At 38.0% G+C, this 17628-nt stretch overlaps 1 long non-coding RNA gene across 1 annotated transcript; it reads left to right on the plus strand.

The window, feature by feature from the left end:
• The first annotated feature begins 388 nt into the window (after nt 1-388).
• Nucleotides 389-14403, plus strand: LOC102093299 (uncharacterized). The gene is made up of 2 exons (XR_272030.3): nt 389-558; nt 12032-14403. It is a non-coding gene; the product is annotated as an uncharacterized LOC102093299 (long non-coding RNA).
• The last annotated feature ends 3225 nt before the right edge of the window (nt 14404-17628 follow it).

Genomic DNA, 17628 nt, shown 5'->3' on the forward strand with positions numbered 1-17628 from the left:
TGGAATCAGTTTGCTCATTTTTGGCACAATTAATGAGGTGGTTAGCTCCACCCTAACCCCAGTTTATCTTGGGGTTGTGCCCAATTCTGAGCATAACTTTGAACAGATGTAGCAACAAACTTCTTGGCCATTGGTAGCTCCTGCTTGTCTTTAAATGCCTTGAGGAGAGACAACCTGTTTCAGGTGAGAGACTATTTGTGTATAAAGGTGCGTGCATGTATATTTCACATATGTGTATATATAAATAAATATGCGTCTATATATTATATTATTATATATGCATGTATGTATGTGTATATATATATATATACACACATTTTGGTTTGGCTGGGGGTTTTTGTGGTTTTTTGTTTGCGGTTTTTGTTTTTTTGTTTTTTTTTTTTCTTAGCTACCTAAGAAAGGAACTTGTAGGACTGTGAAATACAGTGACCTCAAAAGTTCAAAGCATGAAAAGACTCTACTTCATTGCCTCTGCTCTGGACAAACCTTGGTTCTTAGTTTTCCTGGTGGTGATGAAAAAATCAACCAAAATCAATACCGGTGGAATAAGGACCTCAAGTGAGTATATCTTTCTCTAAACCAATTATGCATGGATAACAGAGATAAAGTATTTTGGCACTAGTAATGCTTATTTATATAAAAAAAATATATATTTATATTTCTACTGGGATGTATAGGCATATACACCCTGGAACAGAGTATCATTTCAAAGAAAAAAAACTTCATCATATGCTGCTTTCAATTTTTAAAAAATCAGCATATTTTATTGTGTGGTTAATTTTGCCATACATAATTTAAATCTACCATTTTCTTTTTTTTTCCTATCACTTCTTTTCTACAGAAACCATATAACATGAGGGATTGACTAGCTTCTCTGGCACTAGAGATTAGTTTACAGTGTTATCTCAGCTGTTCCTCCATTCTGAGGTGTTACAGTATTTACATAGAAGCCCGCTGCTGATAACTGCATTGAATTCCTCCCCAATCAGACTGTCACATCCTGCATTCCCTTTGGCTAGAGAGACAGACTCTGCTGAAACTGAGGCAGAGCCAGGTCTCACTGCAAAGTCTGTACAAAACAGTCTGTATTTTCTTGTTTCCTTAATAACTACATATCAGCTTTCTCTACCCTTTCCTCAAATTTTAATTTTCTAATCCAGCAGGACTCACATCTAGGATTCTGATGCACTTGAGAGCTCATCAGTCTCGCCCTGCCCCTTCCCCCCCCGCCCCCTCCATGTTTTGCAAGGTCAGATGAAAAGGGCACAACAAGATGAACATAAAACTAAAATCTCATCTGCTTCCTTGTAGCCATTCAAAAAGTACCCAGCTAAAGTTATTCCTTTGGCCAAAATCATTCCGCTTTCTGCAATAAAGTTATATTACAGCCTCAAATAAACCAACCAAGCAAATAAAGAAGGAAAAACCTACTGAAGTGTGTTATGCAATGTCATCTAGAGGAAAAATACTCTAGCGTCTGACTGACAAGGGTCGCCATACGCTGTGCACGTTTCTCATTACTTCACTGTCAGGAGTGACACCAGAGACAAAGGCAACACTGGCAGTGTGGAGTATTGGGGGAGCAGACAAGATCTGCAGAGGTCGTGATCTGCATGTACAGCCTGAACAGACAGGAGCATGAAGCCTCAATGTCTACACAAAATTATTGGGGTAGCAAAATTATACATACATACATATATATATATATATGTGTGTGATACTTGCACATGGGCAAACCTGGATGTATTATTAAACTAATAAGACACTGTTGTGACTGCAGCTAGAATCAGAAAATGAGTTCTTACCTCTGCATGGTAAAAATGTGAACTAAAAAAATCACACTGTGATCTTACGGTGCCCATAAATCTTCACACTGCTATTCAGCTTTTGAATGGAGGAAAAAAAAAAAAAAAAAAAAGAAAAAATAAAAGCTTAAAAATAAAGTCTCAATTCTTCAAAATCTTTAAAGCATATAACACTTATTGCAACAGACTTCACATTATTTACAGGAGTTAACATTGCATTCAGAAATTGAAAATGCAGAGGATCAAGCCCTTTCTGTATTTTTTTTTGTCTTTCAGATTATTCTTTTATTATCTGTACATGCTCCAATAAAAACAATAAACTTTTCCTAATACACCAATCAATTGCATGCACCATATACCCTGACCTAGCAGGTCGTAGAGCAAATGACTTCTCACTTAAAATCTGCTATTTCTAAATCCAATGGATGATGGCATATAAAATCTGTCCTAGCACAGAGCCAAATGTTACCTCTCTTCAGCCACAGGCCAGTGTAATCTTTGTAAGAAATTTTACTTTTTCAATAATAAGAAGCGAATGCTACTCTGACAGGTTTTCTTGTGTCCCGTGACAGCTGTTTGGAGCTATATGTGCTTTAGAAATGTAAGAATCATCACAGCAATGTCTTATTGATAGGCACGAGTCCTGTTGAGATGAGAATGCCAAACATACAACATATAATGAATATCGCTGTCATGAACCAGTCACTGTCACAAAGGAGTCATATGTGGTTATCTGCATCTGTGTAGCTATGAATCTGTCTCTGTGTGTATGTAGACATACAAAGAGAAGCCAGAAGTTCTGCAGTCACCATCAGCCTGAAGTTGTTCCCTATGAAAAGGTCTATTACACTTTTCCAGTCAGATTTTCAGCTTCCCAAGTGAGAAGTCTGTCTTCTGTTCTGCTAGAGGAGAGTCTCCCATTTTAATAATCACACTGTCAGGGAAACTTCTCCAGATAATTCATGGGGTATTTCCCTTTCTCAGTTGTGTCTCATCCACCCTAGTAATAACCAATGTTTCATACTGAATACTTTCTCTGTCTTCTCAGCGTTTAAAGCCTTTGCATAGTTGCAGGCTGTTATCATCTCTCTGCGTCTCTTTCTCTCACTCACTCATGTACTGCTGCACATCTATAATTAACCTAAAACATCTTAAGTGTGCACTGAAATGACAGAATAATGAGGAGAGCACTACGAGTCAGAGATGCAGCTAAAGATCTTGTTATGAAGGTGGGAGAATCAAGCATGGGCAGTGTAAGTGGAGGTGAGTAGCAGTGAAAGGAATTTGTGTTTCTGAATCTCTGACTCTTCAGAATCTTTATTTGCCACATCACAAAGAAAGGCCAAGACTCTCACACTTGTTAAATCTGCTTTGCAACAGAAAGAGGGCTCAGAGAGTGCCGGGAGATCCCAAAAGCACTGTGCCTGCATAGGAGGAACGTCTTGCTTCCAGAAGTGCTATGCTTCTCTCACAACCCAGAGCATGACAGGCATGAGAGGGTAGGACTTCAGCATTTCACACTGTGAAGGCTGCAGGCTACTCTGAAATGAAATGCAGCCCATGGAAACTGCTGCAATTCAGGCTCCTCATGCACTGAGGGACGTGGAATCGTTCAAGAGGACAGAAATACGTCCTGAACACTTCAGCTGTTGCCAGCATGTATCACAGTTGCCAGTCCTGTGCAATGTCTGTGGGAGATACCTGCCGAACATTAGAGAGCTGATGGGCAGTATTTCTAATAGCATTTCTGACAGTATTTCTAAATCTCATTTCAACTGTGTGTATGCTTGTTCAGAATCACACTATCATCATTTCATACTTGACGAGTCCTCTGGCTGCTAGTACCATATCAATAAATCACAATTCCAAAGGCAATGGGTAAATGCTAGATGTATCAAAGATGGTTTGACAATATCTTACATTAGGAATATTTCCAAATCCCACCAATGCTTAAGGCTAAGTTCTGCCCAGTTAAATTACATTTGTGATTATTTTAATTTGAATTATATTTCTTTCTTAAATGTGACTGTAAAAAGCTCAGAATTGCAGAATGGTCACCCAGAAAGCATAATGAAATTACATGGAATGTTAACAGATGTTTTATTAGTATGTAAATTATGTAGATTGATACCTATATACTTAAATATGACAAAGGAGGAGTGAGAGAGAAGGCAAGATACAGACTCAGAAACTTGCAGCCAAAGGCACTTCCTCACCTTGATTTATGTCTCACTCCACCTTCAATCTCCTTCAAGCTCAATCTGTGCCACAGATTCTGCACCTGTCATGTTCTATAGAAAGTGATCAGGACTTCATAGGCCATGTTTTGATCTTCAAATTTAGCATCACAACTGCTACCAGACCAGTGCCATAAGCAGATGCAAATCTACTACCCGTGGTGGTGTTTTTAGCATATGGCTTTCTGTTTAGTCTAGTTCTCTACTGTAAGTCCTTCTGCAAGGTCTCTGAGTCACAACCTCTTACAGTAATTCATGTCAAAGAGTTTCTAAGAGCAGTTCAGAATGTTTCATACTAGGTATGAAGCTTTTCCCCTTTTCATTGCTTCTTATGTCCCACTCTTCAGCAAGTTCCCTTTTATTTATGTTTTTATCACTTTCCCACTATCCTCACCTTCCTTCTTTTCCATCTTTGTTTACCTCACCACATAAATGTAAGTTCTTGAGCTCCATATTTTCCAGTATGCACAGATTGTTGTGTGCAGTGACATACATGCAAAATGAGAAGATACTGACTTAATGAAGATAAAAGAGGATTTAATTTGCAAGGAAAAGTTTCCCAGAGAAACAAGAAACCTATCCATTTTCTTCTCCTGCTAGCATACAGTTGTAGGAATATTAAATATAATATGTGTTTCTTATCTTTACTGGCTTATCACATAGGTCAGTCTTCTTATTTATAACCCAACACATTACTCTGCGTGAGCAGATTTGAAGTCCTTTGCAATAAGTAGTGTTCAATAATCTGAAACAAAAAGAAACTGAATCTACCAGCTGCTGCAAAGCACTGTGTGAGTTTCCAGATTTTTTCTCAGCTGCCTTTTGTTTTTCAGAATCAGAGACAGATGTCTCATAATTACAAGAAAAACAACAATGAAGCAGTCTATACTAATTGCATTCTAGCTAAGGAATTAACTTTTAATAATGGAAACCATCAAATGCTGGCTTTTCTGTTAACATCTCTACATGCATTCTTTTGTACTGTGTGTTAAAGTAGGAGGATCTACATTTCTTAATCTGTATAGATGGAGAGAAGGAAGTATTGCCTTACAGATGAGAAGCTAAGGTTCAGCAGTATGAAGTAACTTGACTGAAGTCATACTGGAAATTAGGAATTTATGTAAGAATTGAATCCTACTTCTGAAGACCAATTTCAGCTGTTGAATAAGAAGTATGCCATTGTTTTCAAATATGAGCACATAAGGCTCTCTGAATCTGTGGTGTATGCAGAAGCAGTTTGCTTTGCCACGATTGATAGATATATCCTTCCCAAGAAATATAATTTTACAAGACCAAAAGCTTCTACTGCTGCTGTTAGGAACACAAAGATACTTGATGAGCTGCATGTGACGATTCCAACCTACAATTTTGCAGAATGGTAAGATGATTTAAATAGAAGCACCTCAGTTATTAACAAAGGATGTAGCTGGACCATGATCCATGGTGAAAACATTGCAGTAGGTGAATCTGAGAGCAGAACTGGAGGATGCTGAGACTGGCTTGGAACTTTCTGGCAAAGTTCTTTCTTTTCCTAAAAACTAGAGATTCTGCAAAATACATTTTACCCAATAAGTTTTGTACTCCATTTTTCAAAGAATGCTGTCCAGTCAGCTCATTTAATTTTCTTACAGGTTAAAAAAAAATCCACAAATCTACAGATTTATTCTGCAGAAGAGCACTATCTGAATTATGAACAAAATATTTTGATTGACAGAAACACATTTTTTCCCAAATTTTGTTTCTAAGCAATGTTGAGATTTTTACCTCTTAGTCAAATTAAGTAGAAAAATATTTTTATCTCACCTATTAAAAAAAAAAATGTAAAATTACCTTAAACATAGCAGTTTATTAATCAAAGCTTAAATTTTATACTAAATTTTTCTCTGGAAGATTCCTTACCATTAGAATCCCCTGAGAATTAAACAATTAGCTAGAACATTGCAGAAGGTTCCACAAAGCTACCTTATAAAGAGACTTTATATAATACAGAAAATATACTACAAGTGTAAGTTAATATATTCCGACTACATATAATGTTGAAAATGCAAATTTTTTCCACTTTTTGCTATTCATTTCTCCTTATCTCCAGTTGGAATTGAGCAGAGAGAGATAAAGCACCATTTAAAAAATCTAGACTTTGCAGTGAAGAAAATAGGTATGGAGTCTCCTGGAGGGTTACAATCGAAAGGTTAAATGCATGTTTAAAGAACAGGTAACCTACCTAAAATATCAGTGATTCAAGATCAGAGGAAGTACCAGTTGGCATCAGTAAAATCTCATTGGCAAAAATTCATCATTTAAGTCAACTGGGGAAAATGTTGCTGAAAATATAGTTTTAATCTGTTGCCTTAAGCATAGTAGATATTTGCAAAAAGAAAAAAAGGTCAATTTGATGGTTCATAAAGCAATTATTTTCCAATAAAATATCTTCTAAAATAACACACTAAACACAACCAAAGGCAGTCATCACAAAAACAACAACAACGACAATAACAACAACAAAAAAAGTTGTTTTTCTATTTTGCAAAACAGTATCAAAACTACTAGGTTGCCCTCAGAGGAATGACTCTCATGATAAGCAATTGTTTCCCAGTAAAAAATGTCTTGGATAGACCAAGGTATTGGATAGATATTTGACAAAGCTTGACAAGCTGAAAAATTCGAATATAGCACACTGTCCTTCAAAAAGAGAAAAAGAAATTCCCTAAGACAAGGAACTCAGTAAAAATCAGTAAAAAAAAAAAGAAAATTTACTTGCAGAATGAGGTTGCAAAGTCTCAAATCAGCCATACTCTGCAGAGAATAGGGGCACAGAGATGGGCTGACATTGCAATTACCCTCCAACAGAGATAGAGAGGGCAAGGTTTCTAAGGATTCAGACTCTATTCAGGCAGACAGATTAAAGGGGGAAAAAGTATGTTCATTTAACTTGTTTTAACCACATGACATTTGGACACTATCTGCCATGGCTCTGAGGGCACACACATCCCTGACTGTCCCTGCCTGGCCTCCCATGGGGCTCCTTCCCCCGACCCTGCCCATGGCCCAGGACCCCATGTCAGCCCCCCAAGGCCATCAGCCCCTGCCCCGGTGACACTGCAGCAGGGCAGATCTCCAGCTTTCCACATCTGAGCCTGCTTCCCCTCACCAGCCCTGTTCCTGATTCCCACCTGAATCTTGATGTCTCAGCCCAGCCTTGTCACTATGGACCTGCTGGCCACCAGCGAACCTGAACCCTGCCCTGTAGATTGACTTCGTGTCTTGGCCTCAGACCTGCCTTATCACCATGATGTTGTCTTGTGATCTGGACTCTTGCTCAGACCTGGCCACCATCTCTAGGCCTTCCCTGCTTGCCTACTTGGGCACTCGGGGACTGGGACCTGGCTGGTGGGACCTCTGCCCTGCCTTGGCCTGGCTGACATATTGTCTTGCATGGGATCCCCCATGGATGTTGAGAGACCATACCAAAAGCTTTGCTACTGATGTTGCTGGCTGCACCACCCATTCCTTGTTGCTCTTTGCCAACTATATTACATCTCAGCTTTTCTGGCTGACATATGACTTGCCTCTGCTCTGCTCACCACCATTCACAGAGGCTTTACATAGACATTGGGTTTAAAAAAAAAAAAAAAAGGAAATACCCAAGACACCTTCAGCCAAGTATAGCTAGTAGGTTGCACAGGCGTTTCATCTCTTATTTTCTCTCCCTTTGCTTTTCATGCCCAGAAGCCCACATGAAACAGAATGAGGCAGAATTTTATCTGTTGAGTTTCAAAGGCATTATGGTGCTTAGGATACTAACCTAACAGCTGAAGAGAGCATTAAATTTGTATCTCACATCTGAGAAGAGTACTCTGACCTCTAATCTGTAATATAAGGGTGAAGAAATAGTTTCCTTAGTTTCCTCTCTACCTCCACCTCATTTTCCATGCCCAGGTGGCACTTGAAAAAGAAGCCAAAAAAATAAACAATAAAGAACAAGTCCTGTCCAGATTCTCAGGAAGAAAAGATGCTGACAATTTCCACACAGATTTTGGGTTCCAGCTTCCAAGTGAGCAGGGTATCTATCTGCTATCTCCTCCAGTTCAAACACACTAACTCCAGAATGGAAGAGTGTTTCAGCTACATCCCAGGATTTAGTGCTTCAAGTATATTAGCTCTAAATGCCTTACCATTACTTCAGCTTTTTCTGGCATCTTCTAGTGCCTAAATCACCTCAGATATATTTTAGGTGGAACCTACACACCTACATCAATTCCTAGATTCCTGTCTGAGTGACAGGCAACTAAGAATTAGGTACTGCAGCATCTCCAGCCTTCCTTACCTTTAGCATGCTACATATAATTTTTGAAAGCCAAAATTAAAATCCATGGTGCTTTCAAAATATACACCGTTTTAAAGGTAAAGACCTTGAATACACAATCTTTGTGAAATGTAAATTGTATCAAAGCTTTTGGAAACTGAAAATAAATATCTAGTGTAAGGCTCATCTACACTGTTTCCTTTTTCTGCCATTGATGGCCAAGATGCTTCCCAGTGAAGACCCTATGACAAATCAAGTTAACATTATCTAAATGGCCACTGTAAGAATTAAACTATTGCACCTAAAATATTGCAGTGTGTTCTAAGTACCTAAGTGCAAGAAAAATGGGAATTAACTAAAGAAATTCAGAAAGATTATTACAAGTTTGATACAAAGTTCTGAGAATAAAATTTAAGGAATTGATAAAAAATTCACCAAAATTCTTAATAAACTCTCATTGACTGTACAGGCTTTGGAGTAAGCCCAGAAAGGGTTGTCTGTGTGTATTGCTTTCCTGTCAAATTCAGGAGGACATAACAACTATTTATAGTTGGCCTAAATACCCAACAATAAAGAAATATTTATTTTGTAGAACTGTAACTAGCAAATTTACTCTGGTCATGAATTCTTAATCATTGTATACCTTACAAACCTGTTAATTTATGTTGATGTCTTCAAAGGATACTGCGGGAGTTCAAATCCCAGCAGGAACATACAGTGATTTCCCTAGGGTTATTTGTATTGAATTAATTCACTGAAATATGATTTTTGTTGACTGATTTCTACAGCACCAGGCAGCAAGTGAAATTCTACACAACCATAAAAAAAATTAAAGTTTAAATAAATAATAGGACAAATGCTGAAAATATCATGTCTAAGCATATTCTGACAATTGAATCAGTTGGGCTAGAAGTGTATACACTAAGTAAGCCTTTAAAGCTTGAGACATTAAGAGAAAAATCTGGAATATGCACTGTAATTACAGTCTTGTGCTAGCTAACAACCTACTGCTGTCCTAAAGTCAGTAGATTTCTATCTCAAAACACAGGCCTTCCAAGTTTGGTATAACTATGTCGCTCATATTTATTAGTGAATTTTAAACTCTCAGAATTCCTGTGAAGTTTTTATACATAGGGCAATGAGGTACAGATTAACCAACATAACGATAAACAAGAAGTTGTTGATTGTTCTGAAAAAGAAAAATTAATCTTATAAGTACCACTCCAGTGTTTTAAGCATCAGTCCAGTACTCCTCGAATTTTCCACTTATCACCCCATTCCAGCTGGTAGTTTAGGGCATGCAGTTTTATAGATGACTATAGCAAGATCAAATAGTTGTCATGATGAAGAAGTTGCTTTGCTCAGCCAGCTTCTCCTAGCTGATCTGCTTGAAAGCCATAGAAAGTTCTTCTGGTTTCAGCAAAGTTGCACCCACCTTTAGCCACAGAGGAGTGAGATTCTGAGTTACATTATTAACAAGGAAAGGAAATTCTGAAGGGTTTACCTTTAGGAAAAATATCTCTGCAGTATTCAAATGAAAAGAAAGAAGACAATCTTGAAATTCAAATGAGCATAGAAAAACTAGTGGGCTGAAAATCACAACAGCTTTACTTGAATTCTTTGTTTGCCTCCTGCATCTGGAAGTGCTATGAAAATGCAGTTGGGTATCAAAATGTCACTGCTGTTAAAGTAACAAGTATGATGTCATGAGCAGGCTGATTACTTAACCTGGGGAAAAGTCATATGGGATAAGTGAACTCTAAGAGGAAAACTAAAGGAAGACAAGATCCTGGTTCTGCATAGTACCATAGAAACTGGAGTCTGGAGAAAGAATGTTACAAAAGGTAAATGTTGGGTAGATACATCTACAAGTAAAATTTCAATAAAGCTAAACAGGAGGTTATTGCTTATGAATATTATGAATATATTATGAATATTCAGGAGTTTGAATGGCCTGAGTTCGAGTGCCTTCGTTTCTCTCACTTTCCATATGCAGAACACATACCATAGTCAATCTAAATTTCATATTTCAACCTTTTATATTAACATGCATGTTAGATGAAAGTTTAATGCCTAAGTTCTAGCTGCCTGCTCTGCCCTGGAATTCACAGCTCCTGAGTGCAGTGTTAATACACAAGGGAAGTTAAATGTTTCAGGGAACAGAATCAGCAAAAACTCCCAGAAAATCACCTCAGTCAGCATTGTATTTTCTCTGATCCTATCCTCTAAAATATTAATCTTCTCCTATGTATCATCACCTAATTCAGCATAAGATGATGCTTGATGGTTGAGCCTAAATCAGGACAAGGGTCTTTCTGAAATACCATTTGTCTCCAAAGCTTAGATGCTCTTTCTTACCAGTCTAGATTGACATGCTGAAATCACCTTCTAAGGGCTCAAGCCCCTTGCTACTCTTATGGAAAGAAACAAAATATATTTCAGTTATAGAATCATAGAATAGTTTGGGTTGGAAGGGACTTTCAAAGCTCATCTAGTCCAACCCCCTGCAATAAGCAGGGACATCTTCAACTAGATCAGGTTGCTCAGAGCCCCATCCAACCTGGCCTTGAATGTTTCGAGGGGTGGGACATCTACCACCTCTCTGAGCAACCTGTTATGGGCAACTTTATTTTACAATGGCTTTTTAATTATAGTAGCTTACAGGTAAACAGCCTATGTGATCCTCTTGTGTTCTTACCGTGGTAGAAATACATATCCATACCTCCCAGAACCAAGTTACAGCCCATTCTAGGCAGGAGCTATTACAAGAACAATTATGGCTAGATATACACAAGACTGAATCTCTCACTGTAGCTTAATGGTGAGGTGCTTACTCAAAAGAGAAAATGTGAGGTGTTTTGGGGCTGCTTCTGTACCTGTTCTTCCCTTTCAGTACTTTATCAAGAAACTGTTGCATATAAATTCTGTAAACTGTCCTTGGAGCTTGTTCTCTAAGCTGTAGGCTAGCCAAGATGCACTAGCTGATTTCCTCAGGGACTTTGCTGGACCCTTCTTTACCACAGAGTTTCCCAAGGGTCCTGCAAAACAAGACCATACATTAATATCCACATATGAGAAGATCTGAAATAGATTTGATGATATTAACATCCAAAGCATCACATCCTGAGCACATCCCTCTAGTAGCCAGAATGATGCCAAGACCCCTGCTGAAGAAGACATGTACAGTCATTTAATTTCTGTTTAATTAGTAGCTTTAAGAGGACCATCTCCGACTTTCGGTGCTTTACTTTACAAGCACGACATACTTTCACTGAACTGCCTTTGCACAAAGGTTTTAAGTAGGTTAAAAAAAAGAAAGCTGGAATTCAGAATTGACATCATATGACACCATAATGCCACTCTCCCCAACAAGGCTTGTGCCTTTACATTCACTGATATCACTGTCACAGGAGTCACAGGTTTCTACAACTGTGTTGGAGAAAAGTACAACTCCAGGGTGTGTTATTTTCCTCCAACTCTTCCAGCATCTCTTCACCTCCACAACCTTGTCCTTACCTACTCGTGGTCAAGTCCAGGTCCTCAACATAATCTTGTTTGGCTTCTCTAGTCTCCTAGTTTCAGTCCTCTTCCAGAAATCTATGTCTCTGCTTAAAATACTGGCCAGCCCTAATTACCCCATCTCTGAACCCAAACATTTACAGTTAACTTTGTTTTACCTTCTACAGTTAAGTCAGGAACCTTCTTCATTCATGTTGGAAAGACTACTGCAAATAAAGGCAAAACTCCTTCTTCTACGTTCTGATGTCTGACCCCACCCAGCCGAAGGACACAAGTGAAAACACTGGGTTCCCTGTGTATGAATGGGCAATTATTGCATGCTCACCTGTTCTACAGGAATGGTGTGGACGTAACCCAGTCTCATGCAACAGAAGATCACAGCTGAATATAGACAGAGAAGACACATTCTTCAGAGATTTCAGCTGCTCAACACATACACATGGCTTTTCTAAGAGTTTATGAAGCAGTTGAATTTCATCAGTTTTTCCTGAAAGCAGCAAAAAAAGTTTTCCATCACCTTTACACTTCCCTGTGTCAAATTTCAAATGCGTAAATACTGGGGTGATTAGAACCTCTCAACAAAATGGCTGTATTTTTTAATTTTTTTTTCATTATATATATATATATATATACTTTTCCCCAGCTTTGCTTTCGAAAATGGCAAAGTAATTTTGGGTTAAACTTTCTAAAATATCCATCCTGAGGGAGACTTTTACATGAAAAATTTCTGATAAAATGGTTACAGTTTTGGCAAGATAGAGGAGGTCTATTAAAATATCAAGTCCAATCTCCAGAGACCAAGTCATGTTGCTTACTAAAATGTTTAGAAATCCAAAGTATTACACATAAATGGTTGTACGAAGCTTAGTGTTCAATGGACCACAAAAATATAAAATATGTCAAACAAAGGACAAAGTAGGAGACATTTCAAAGAGGGTGTTTAAAGAAATTGTTTATTGATTCTATGTACTTGAAATCAGTATAGTGAACCCGCATAAGCAAAGCTGTTTCATTGAAAAACTGTTCTATACAGGAAATTAGCACAAAATCAGATGGTAAGGCACAGGATTTCTAATGTCTATTACAGAGGAAAAAATACACACTGTAAAGACATCAGATCAGAATTTTGCTTTTCTTATTGCTGAATAAAGTACGCTGTAAATTAAAATAGTCGCAGAAGTAAATTTCCAATTCAGTATCTACTTTTCTCAAGTAGGAACATTCCACCTCTTAGGCAGTATCTTAAACTTTTTCATTAGATTTTGACACTGCATTCAAAACCTGAGAAAATTGTATGTAGCTACCTGCTCCGAGTAAATGGTCTCACTACTCATTTTCAAAGCAATAGCTACAACGCTTATCAGATATTTTAGAAGACAAACCCATGGATTGTTAAGGTTTCTTAGACACTCTCAAGAGAAATGTACACAGTTAAAAAGTAAGAAAAGTTTGTTTGGAACTGAAAAATTAGCAAACTGTGAAATCCAGCAGCATACAGCTGAATGCTGCCATTGCACGCATTCTGAGCATGCTGCCTCCCCACACAGCAACACTTCGCTTAATTAATCTGGTCCTATTAAAGCAGTGAGAGGAGAAAGGAATCCATAGAGGGCACACAAGGCTACACCTATGGGCCAGTCAAGAAACATCAGCACAATGAGTCAAAATATTCCTCGCAGTTGCAGTCTGCCATCTGAAACCCAAAGACATGGAAAAGAAGGGTTAACTGACTGCAAGTGTGTCTCGAGCTATATGGATAAAACTCTCTTCTGTTTGTAAATCTCATTTTAGGGGGAGGAAGACATTTTCAGCAAAGAAAAATCTGTTTCCTGTGTTTAACAGACGTCTAATGTAACAATTATCAAGTCACATATGCCTCCTGGGAAACTTTCTAAGGAGGGTAGGAAAATATCAGATTTGCTTTAATGAGCAGTTTTCTAGAGAAAAATTACTAGGATGTAAAGTTTTAACAGAGCAACGTTCCTTCAACACTTGAGAAAATATGGCTATAGATGAAGAACACAATTTTAATGTTTGGAATATAATATGTTTGGCATGCAATGTGTTAAGAAAACCCCAAGTTGCAGACTATGTCTGGACCACAAAGCTGCAGAACTACTGGGGTTGTCAACAGGCAACCTAAGAAGGAGACCTTCCATTGTGCATTCTCTGGCTTAATGAGAAACAGGTTGCACACAACTAGTACCAGGTTAATTGAGTTTACATATCTGCTGGTCTTCTCATTATCACATACTCTCTGTGCTGAGCTTTGAGACCAGGAGCTTTATTTAACAGATCCATCAAGCCTATTATCCACCAAGACTATTAACAGTTACCTCCCCAATGACTGAGATGTGTTGTGAGCTGTCAGAGCATTTTATTTCTGCCTTGTTCATTCTTTCAGCAGTCTGGAAAACTGCAGATACGATTATATGTATGAAAATGCTACATAATCCAAACCACAATCTGGCATTTTCTACTAGTCATATAAAATATCCAGCAGCTAAATAAACCAAAAAATAAACTGATCATACCCAAAGCACTTGAACATTTCCCAGTGTTTCCTTTTTAATAATTCATAACTGAGATTTCATGGTAAAATTACTAACTGCTCAGGAAATTATTTTAAAATTAAAAAGTAAGCATTTACTATGTGCGTTATTACTCAGCCTAATGAGCAATCACTGTGGGTGGCATGCTATTATTGAATTAAACAGATTTCTTTCATTCAGATGCTAATAAAATAGATGAACAACATGGTAGCTGGCACTTATTTGAATTTAGAAAAGGGTAAACAACATAACAAAAAATAACGGTAACTTTGGATCTGTGGACAGCCTAAACAGTCCCATTTCTTTAGCCAATCTCATTTAAAATATGACACTAATATATGTGCCCATCATGTTTTGATTAGTGAAAACTTTTGGAGGAGAGACCTGGCATATCCTAGAGATATTAAAAATGAGTCTTCCCCTTCCTTCCATGACAGGGACAGAGAAATAAGTAAGGCTAAAAAAGTTTTGCAGTGATCTTACAGAAAACCCCACTGTGTCCTATGGAAAAGAGTCCGTTTTGGAACAGAAGTACAATAGAAAGAGCAAAGAACCAAACGGGGAAGAAAACAAGTCCCAAAATCCCTATGGGAAGGTTTCTGTTTGTATCAGTTATCACTTCAGATATTCCTCAGGTCCTCCGATTTCCTTCATTTTGTCTTTTCCATCTTTTTGTTAGATATCAAGAACACTCTAATATTTCCAAGGTATTTTCAGCGTGTATTTCTGTTCCATGTTTGCTATTATTTTAAAGAAAGTTTACAATTGCTGTTGTATAGGTAGCTTTTTATAATTAAACTATGTTTATGCTTCAGAAAACTCTGGTAAAATCCACTTAGGCTGTATTTAATCACATCAGAATGAAATGCGGTAAGATATTCTAAGTAACTTTCTTGTTACCTAGATATCTCAAAGAAAGTCTTAGCCACAAAATAATTTGACCATTTAGTTTAACAAAACATAGCCAGTGTAAATACATGGTGACATGAATTATGCCAAAATTAAGTCTGAATTTTGTCTGTGTTTTTTTCACAGTGTATATGAAAAGGTGTAAGGTTTTTTTTCATATTTTTTTTTCAGCACTGAAGTTGCTAAACAAATATTATGGTTGAAAATTTAAGTATAAGGATGCCATGATATTCAGAGTCATAATGCTGCTGGCAAGCCTGACAGCTTGACAGCTGAAATTTTCAACACCCAGTCAACTTAAACAGAAGAACTAATTTAAATAAAGAAACCACACAGGACTAGCAAAACATTTGTACCATATCTTTAGTCTCGTCTTTGCTGTGCAAGCTCTTGAAATTCAGTTGCAGATGGTTATTTTTTTCTTCCATTAGAAAATAAACAGGCTAATCTTCACTCTGAATATGTACTCACAGAAATAATACTGCAAATTAGTGCTCAATTTCTGATTGCCTTTCATAAACAAACTAGTTAAATAGCTAATTAAAACTGTCTTCAAACATCTCAGTTGCCAATATATTCAAGAAGTCCTAAATCTGGCTTCAAGCTAAAACAAGACAAGAAAGTATAGTCTTTGTTGTTCTACTGAATGACTTCCCTGTTTCAAAAGGATTTTACTAGGGTATCTGAAATGTTGGTGGCCCACAAAATTTAACGGAAGCGCTATAAATACATTCAAGTATTTTCTCAGAGTTGCCAAAAAGATTGTTCTGGATAATTGTTCCTTATTTCCTAGATTGCTGATTTGAAAAGGATGCTGCAAGACTCACTGTTTTGTTGTGTGGTTTTGTTGTTTGTTTTTTGTTGGTTTTGGTTTCTTTTTTTCCCATCTATTGATATCTATACAGCCTACAGCTAGATCTGGAAAACAAACAAACAACAACAACAAAAACCCAACCAAAACCCACCAAACACACACAAACCACGACTTCTGTGACTACAACAGTATGTAACATCAAAATCTGAAAATCTGCACATAACTCCTGCCAAAGGGTTGTGTGGCTCATGAGAGACCTTGATGTATGTGGCCTAAATTCAGAGTCAGGCAGCAGCAAATTAGGTTACTGGCAGTTTTACAATTTAGGCCAATTACCGTAATACAAATTTTGAGTTATGAGGACATTAATTTTTTTCATGTCACATCCTTCACAGGCATACTATATCCAGTCCAAAATGTAAGCAAATTCCCCTCAACTGTGTAAGCAGTGCGACCATGTCCAAATTGCAAAAGGCTGCAGCAGAAAGCAGCAAAACTCAGCCAGCTAACAGTTACCAAGTCAGGGGAAAAGGGTCCTGCTACCAGCAAACTGAGACAGTGTCCTGGTTTTGCTAAAAACAAGTTTCTCTTTTAGTGAATTTGCCTGTCAGCTAAAGCCTTCATATTAACTGCATTTTCCTGGAGCACCAGACACATGTTTTGGTAAACCTAGCAATGGAATGCAAACTTATTGATAAGCACAGATGGACATCTCGCGAGAGGGGCGACGAGAAACAAGTGAGCAAGAAACTGACCAACTGTGTATAACATTCCATTCACGTGAATACTTCATATAAAAGTGGGAGATCACGAGGATCTCGTTTGCTTTTCCCTTTGCCCTTTTCCCTTTTCCTTATGGCCGACATTAGGAGAGGACCTTGCTAGTCGTCCCTGCAAACTGAGGCCTAGTGAGAGACTGAATCCAGCTCCGGTTGGCTGCAGAGTCTAATCCAGGACTTTGGTTGCCGGCTCTGCAGTTGCTGAGACTTTCAAGATTGGTTTTGTATATTTTGTATTATTTTCTCTATTCTTATTAGTAGCATTAGTAAAACATCTTTAATTTTTTCCAACTCTCTTCACTCTGTCCTTCTTTTCCTCCCAATCGCCTCTTCTTAGTGGAAAGGGGGGAGAGGGAGGGAGAAGTGGGGGGGGGGGGGGGGGAAGAGGGGGTTAACAATACATCTGCCAGGGTTTTATTGTCACCCCGCAATCTTAACCCTCAACAGACAGTGAACCCATGTCAGAAGGCGGAGGGTAGGGGAAGGTTCCCACCCAGGCTTTCCTGCTTGACGTGAGGAAGAACATTTATTCTGCAGGCATGAGAAGAATAATGAACACCAGACAGTCCCCTGCCTTTTCAAAGGAGACAGGCAGCCTAAGGTGGAGACAGGTGCCAACTGGGAAAATACTTGATCAAAACAGATTGAGTAAAGGCTAAGGACATCCATGACAAGTGAATCCAACAGCAACCAGTGATTCCAAGATTCTT

The sequence above is a fragment of the Columba livia genome, chromosome 5 (assembly GCF_036013475.1).
Source record: "Columba livia isolate bColLiv1 breed racing homer chromosome 5, bColLiv1.pat.W.v2, whole genome shotgun sequence".
NCBI lineage: Eukaryota > Metazoa > Chordata > Aves > Columbiformes > Columbidae > Columba > Columba livia.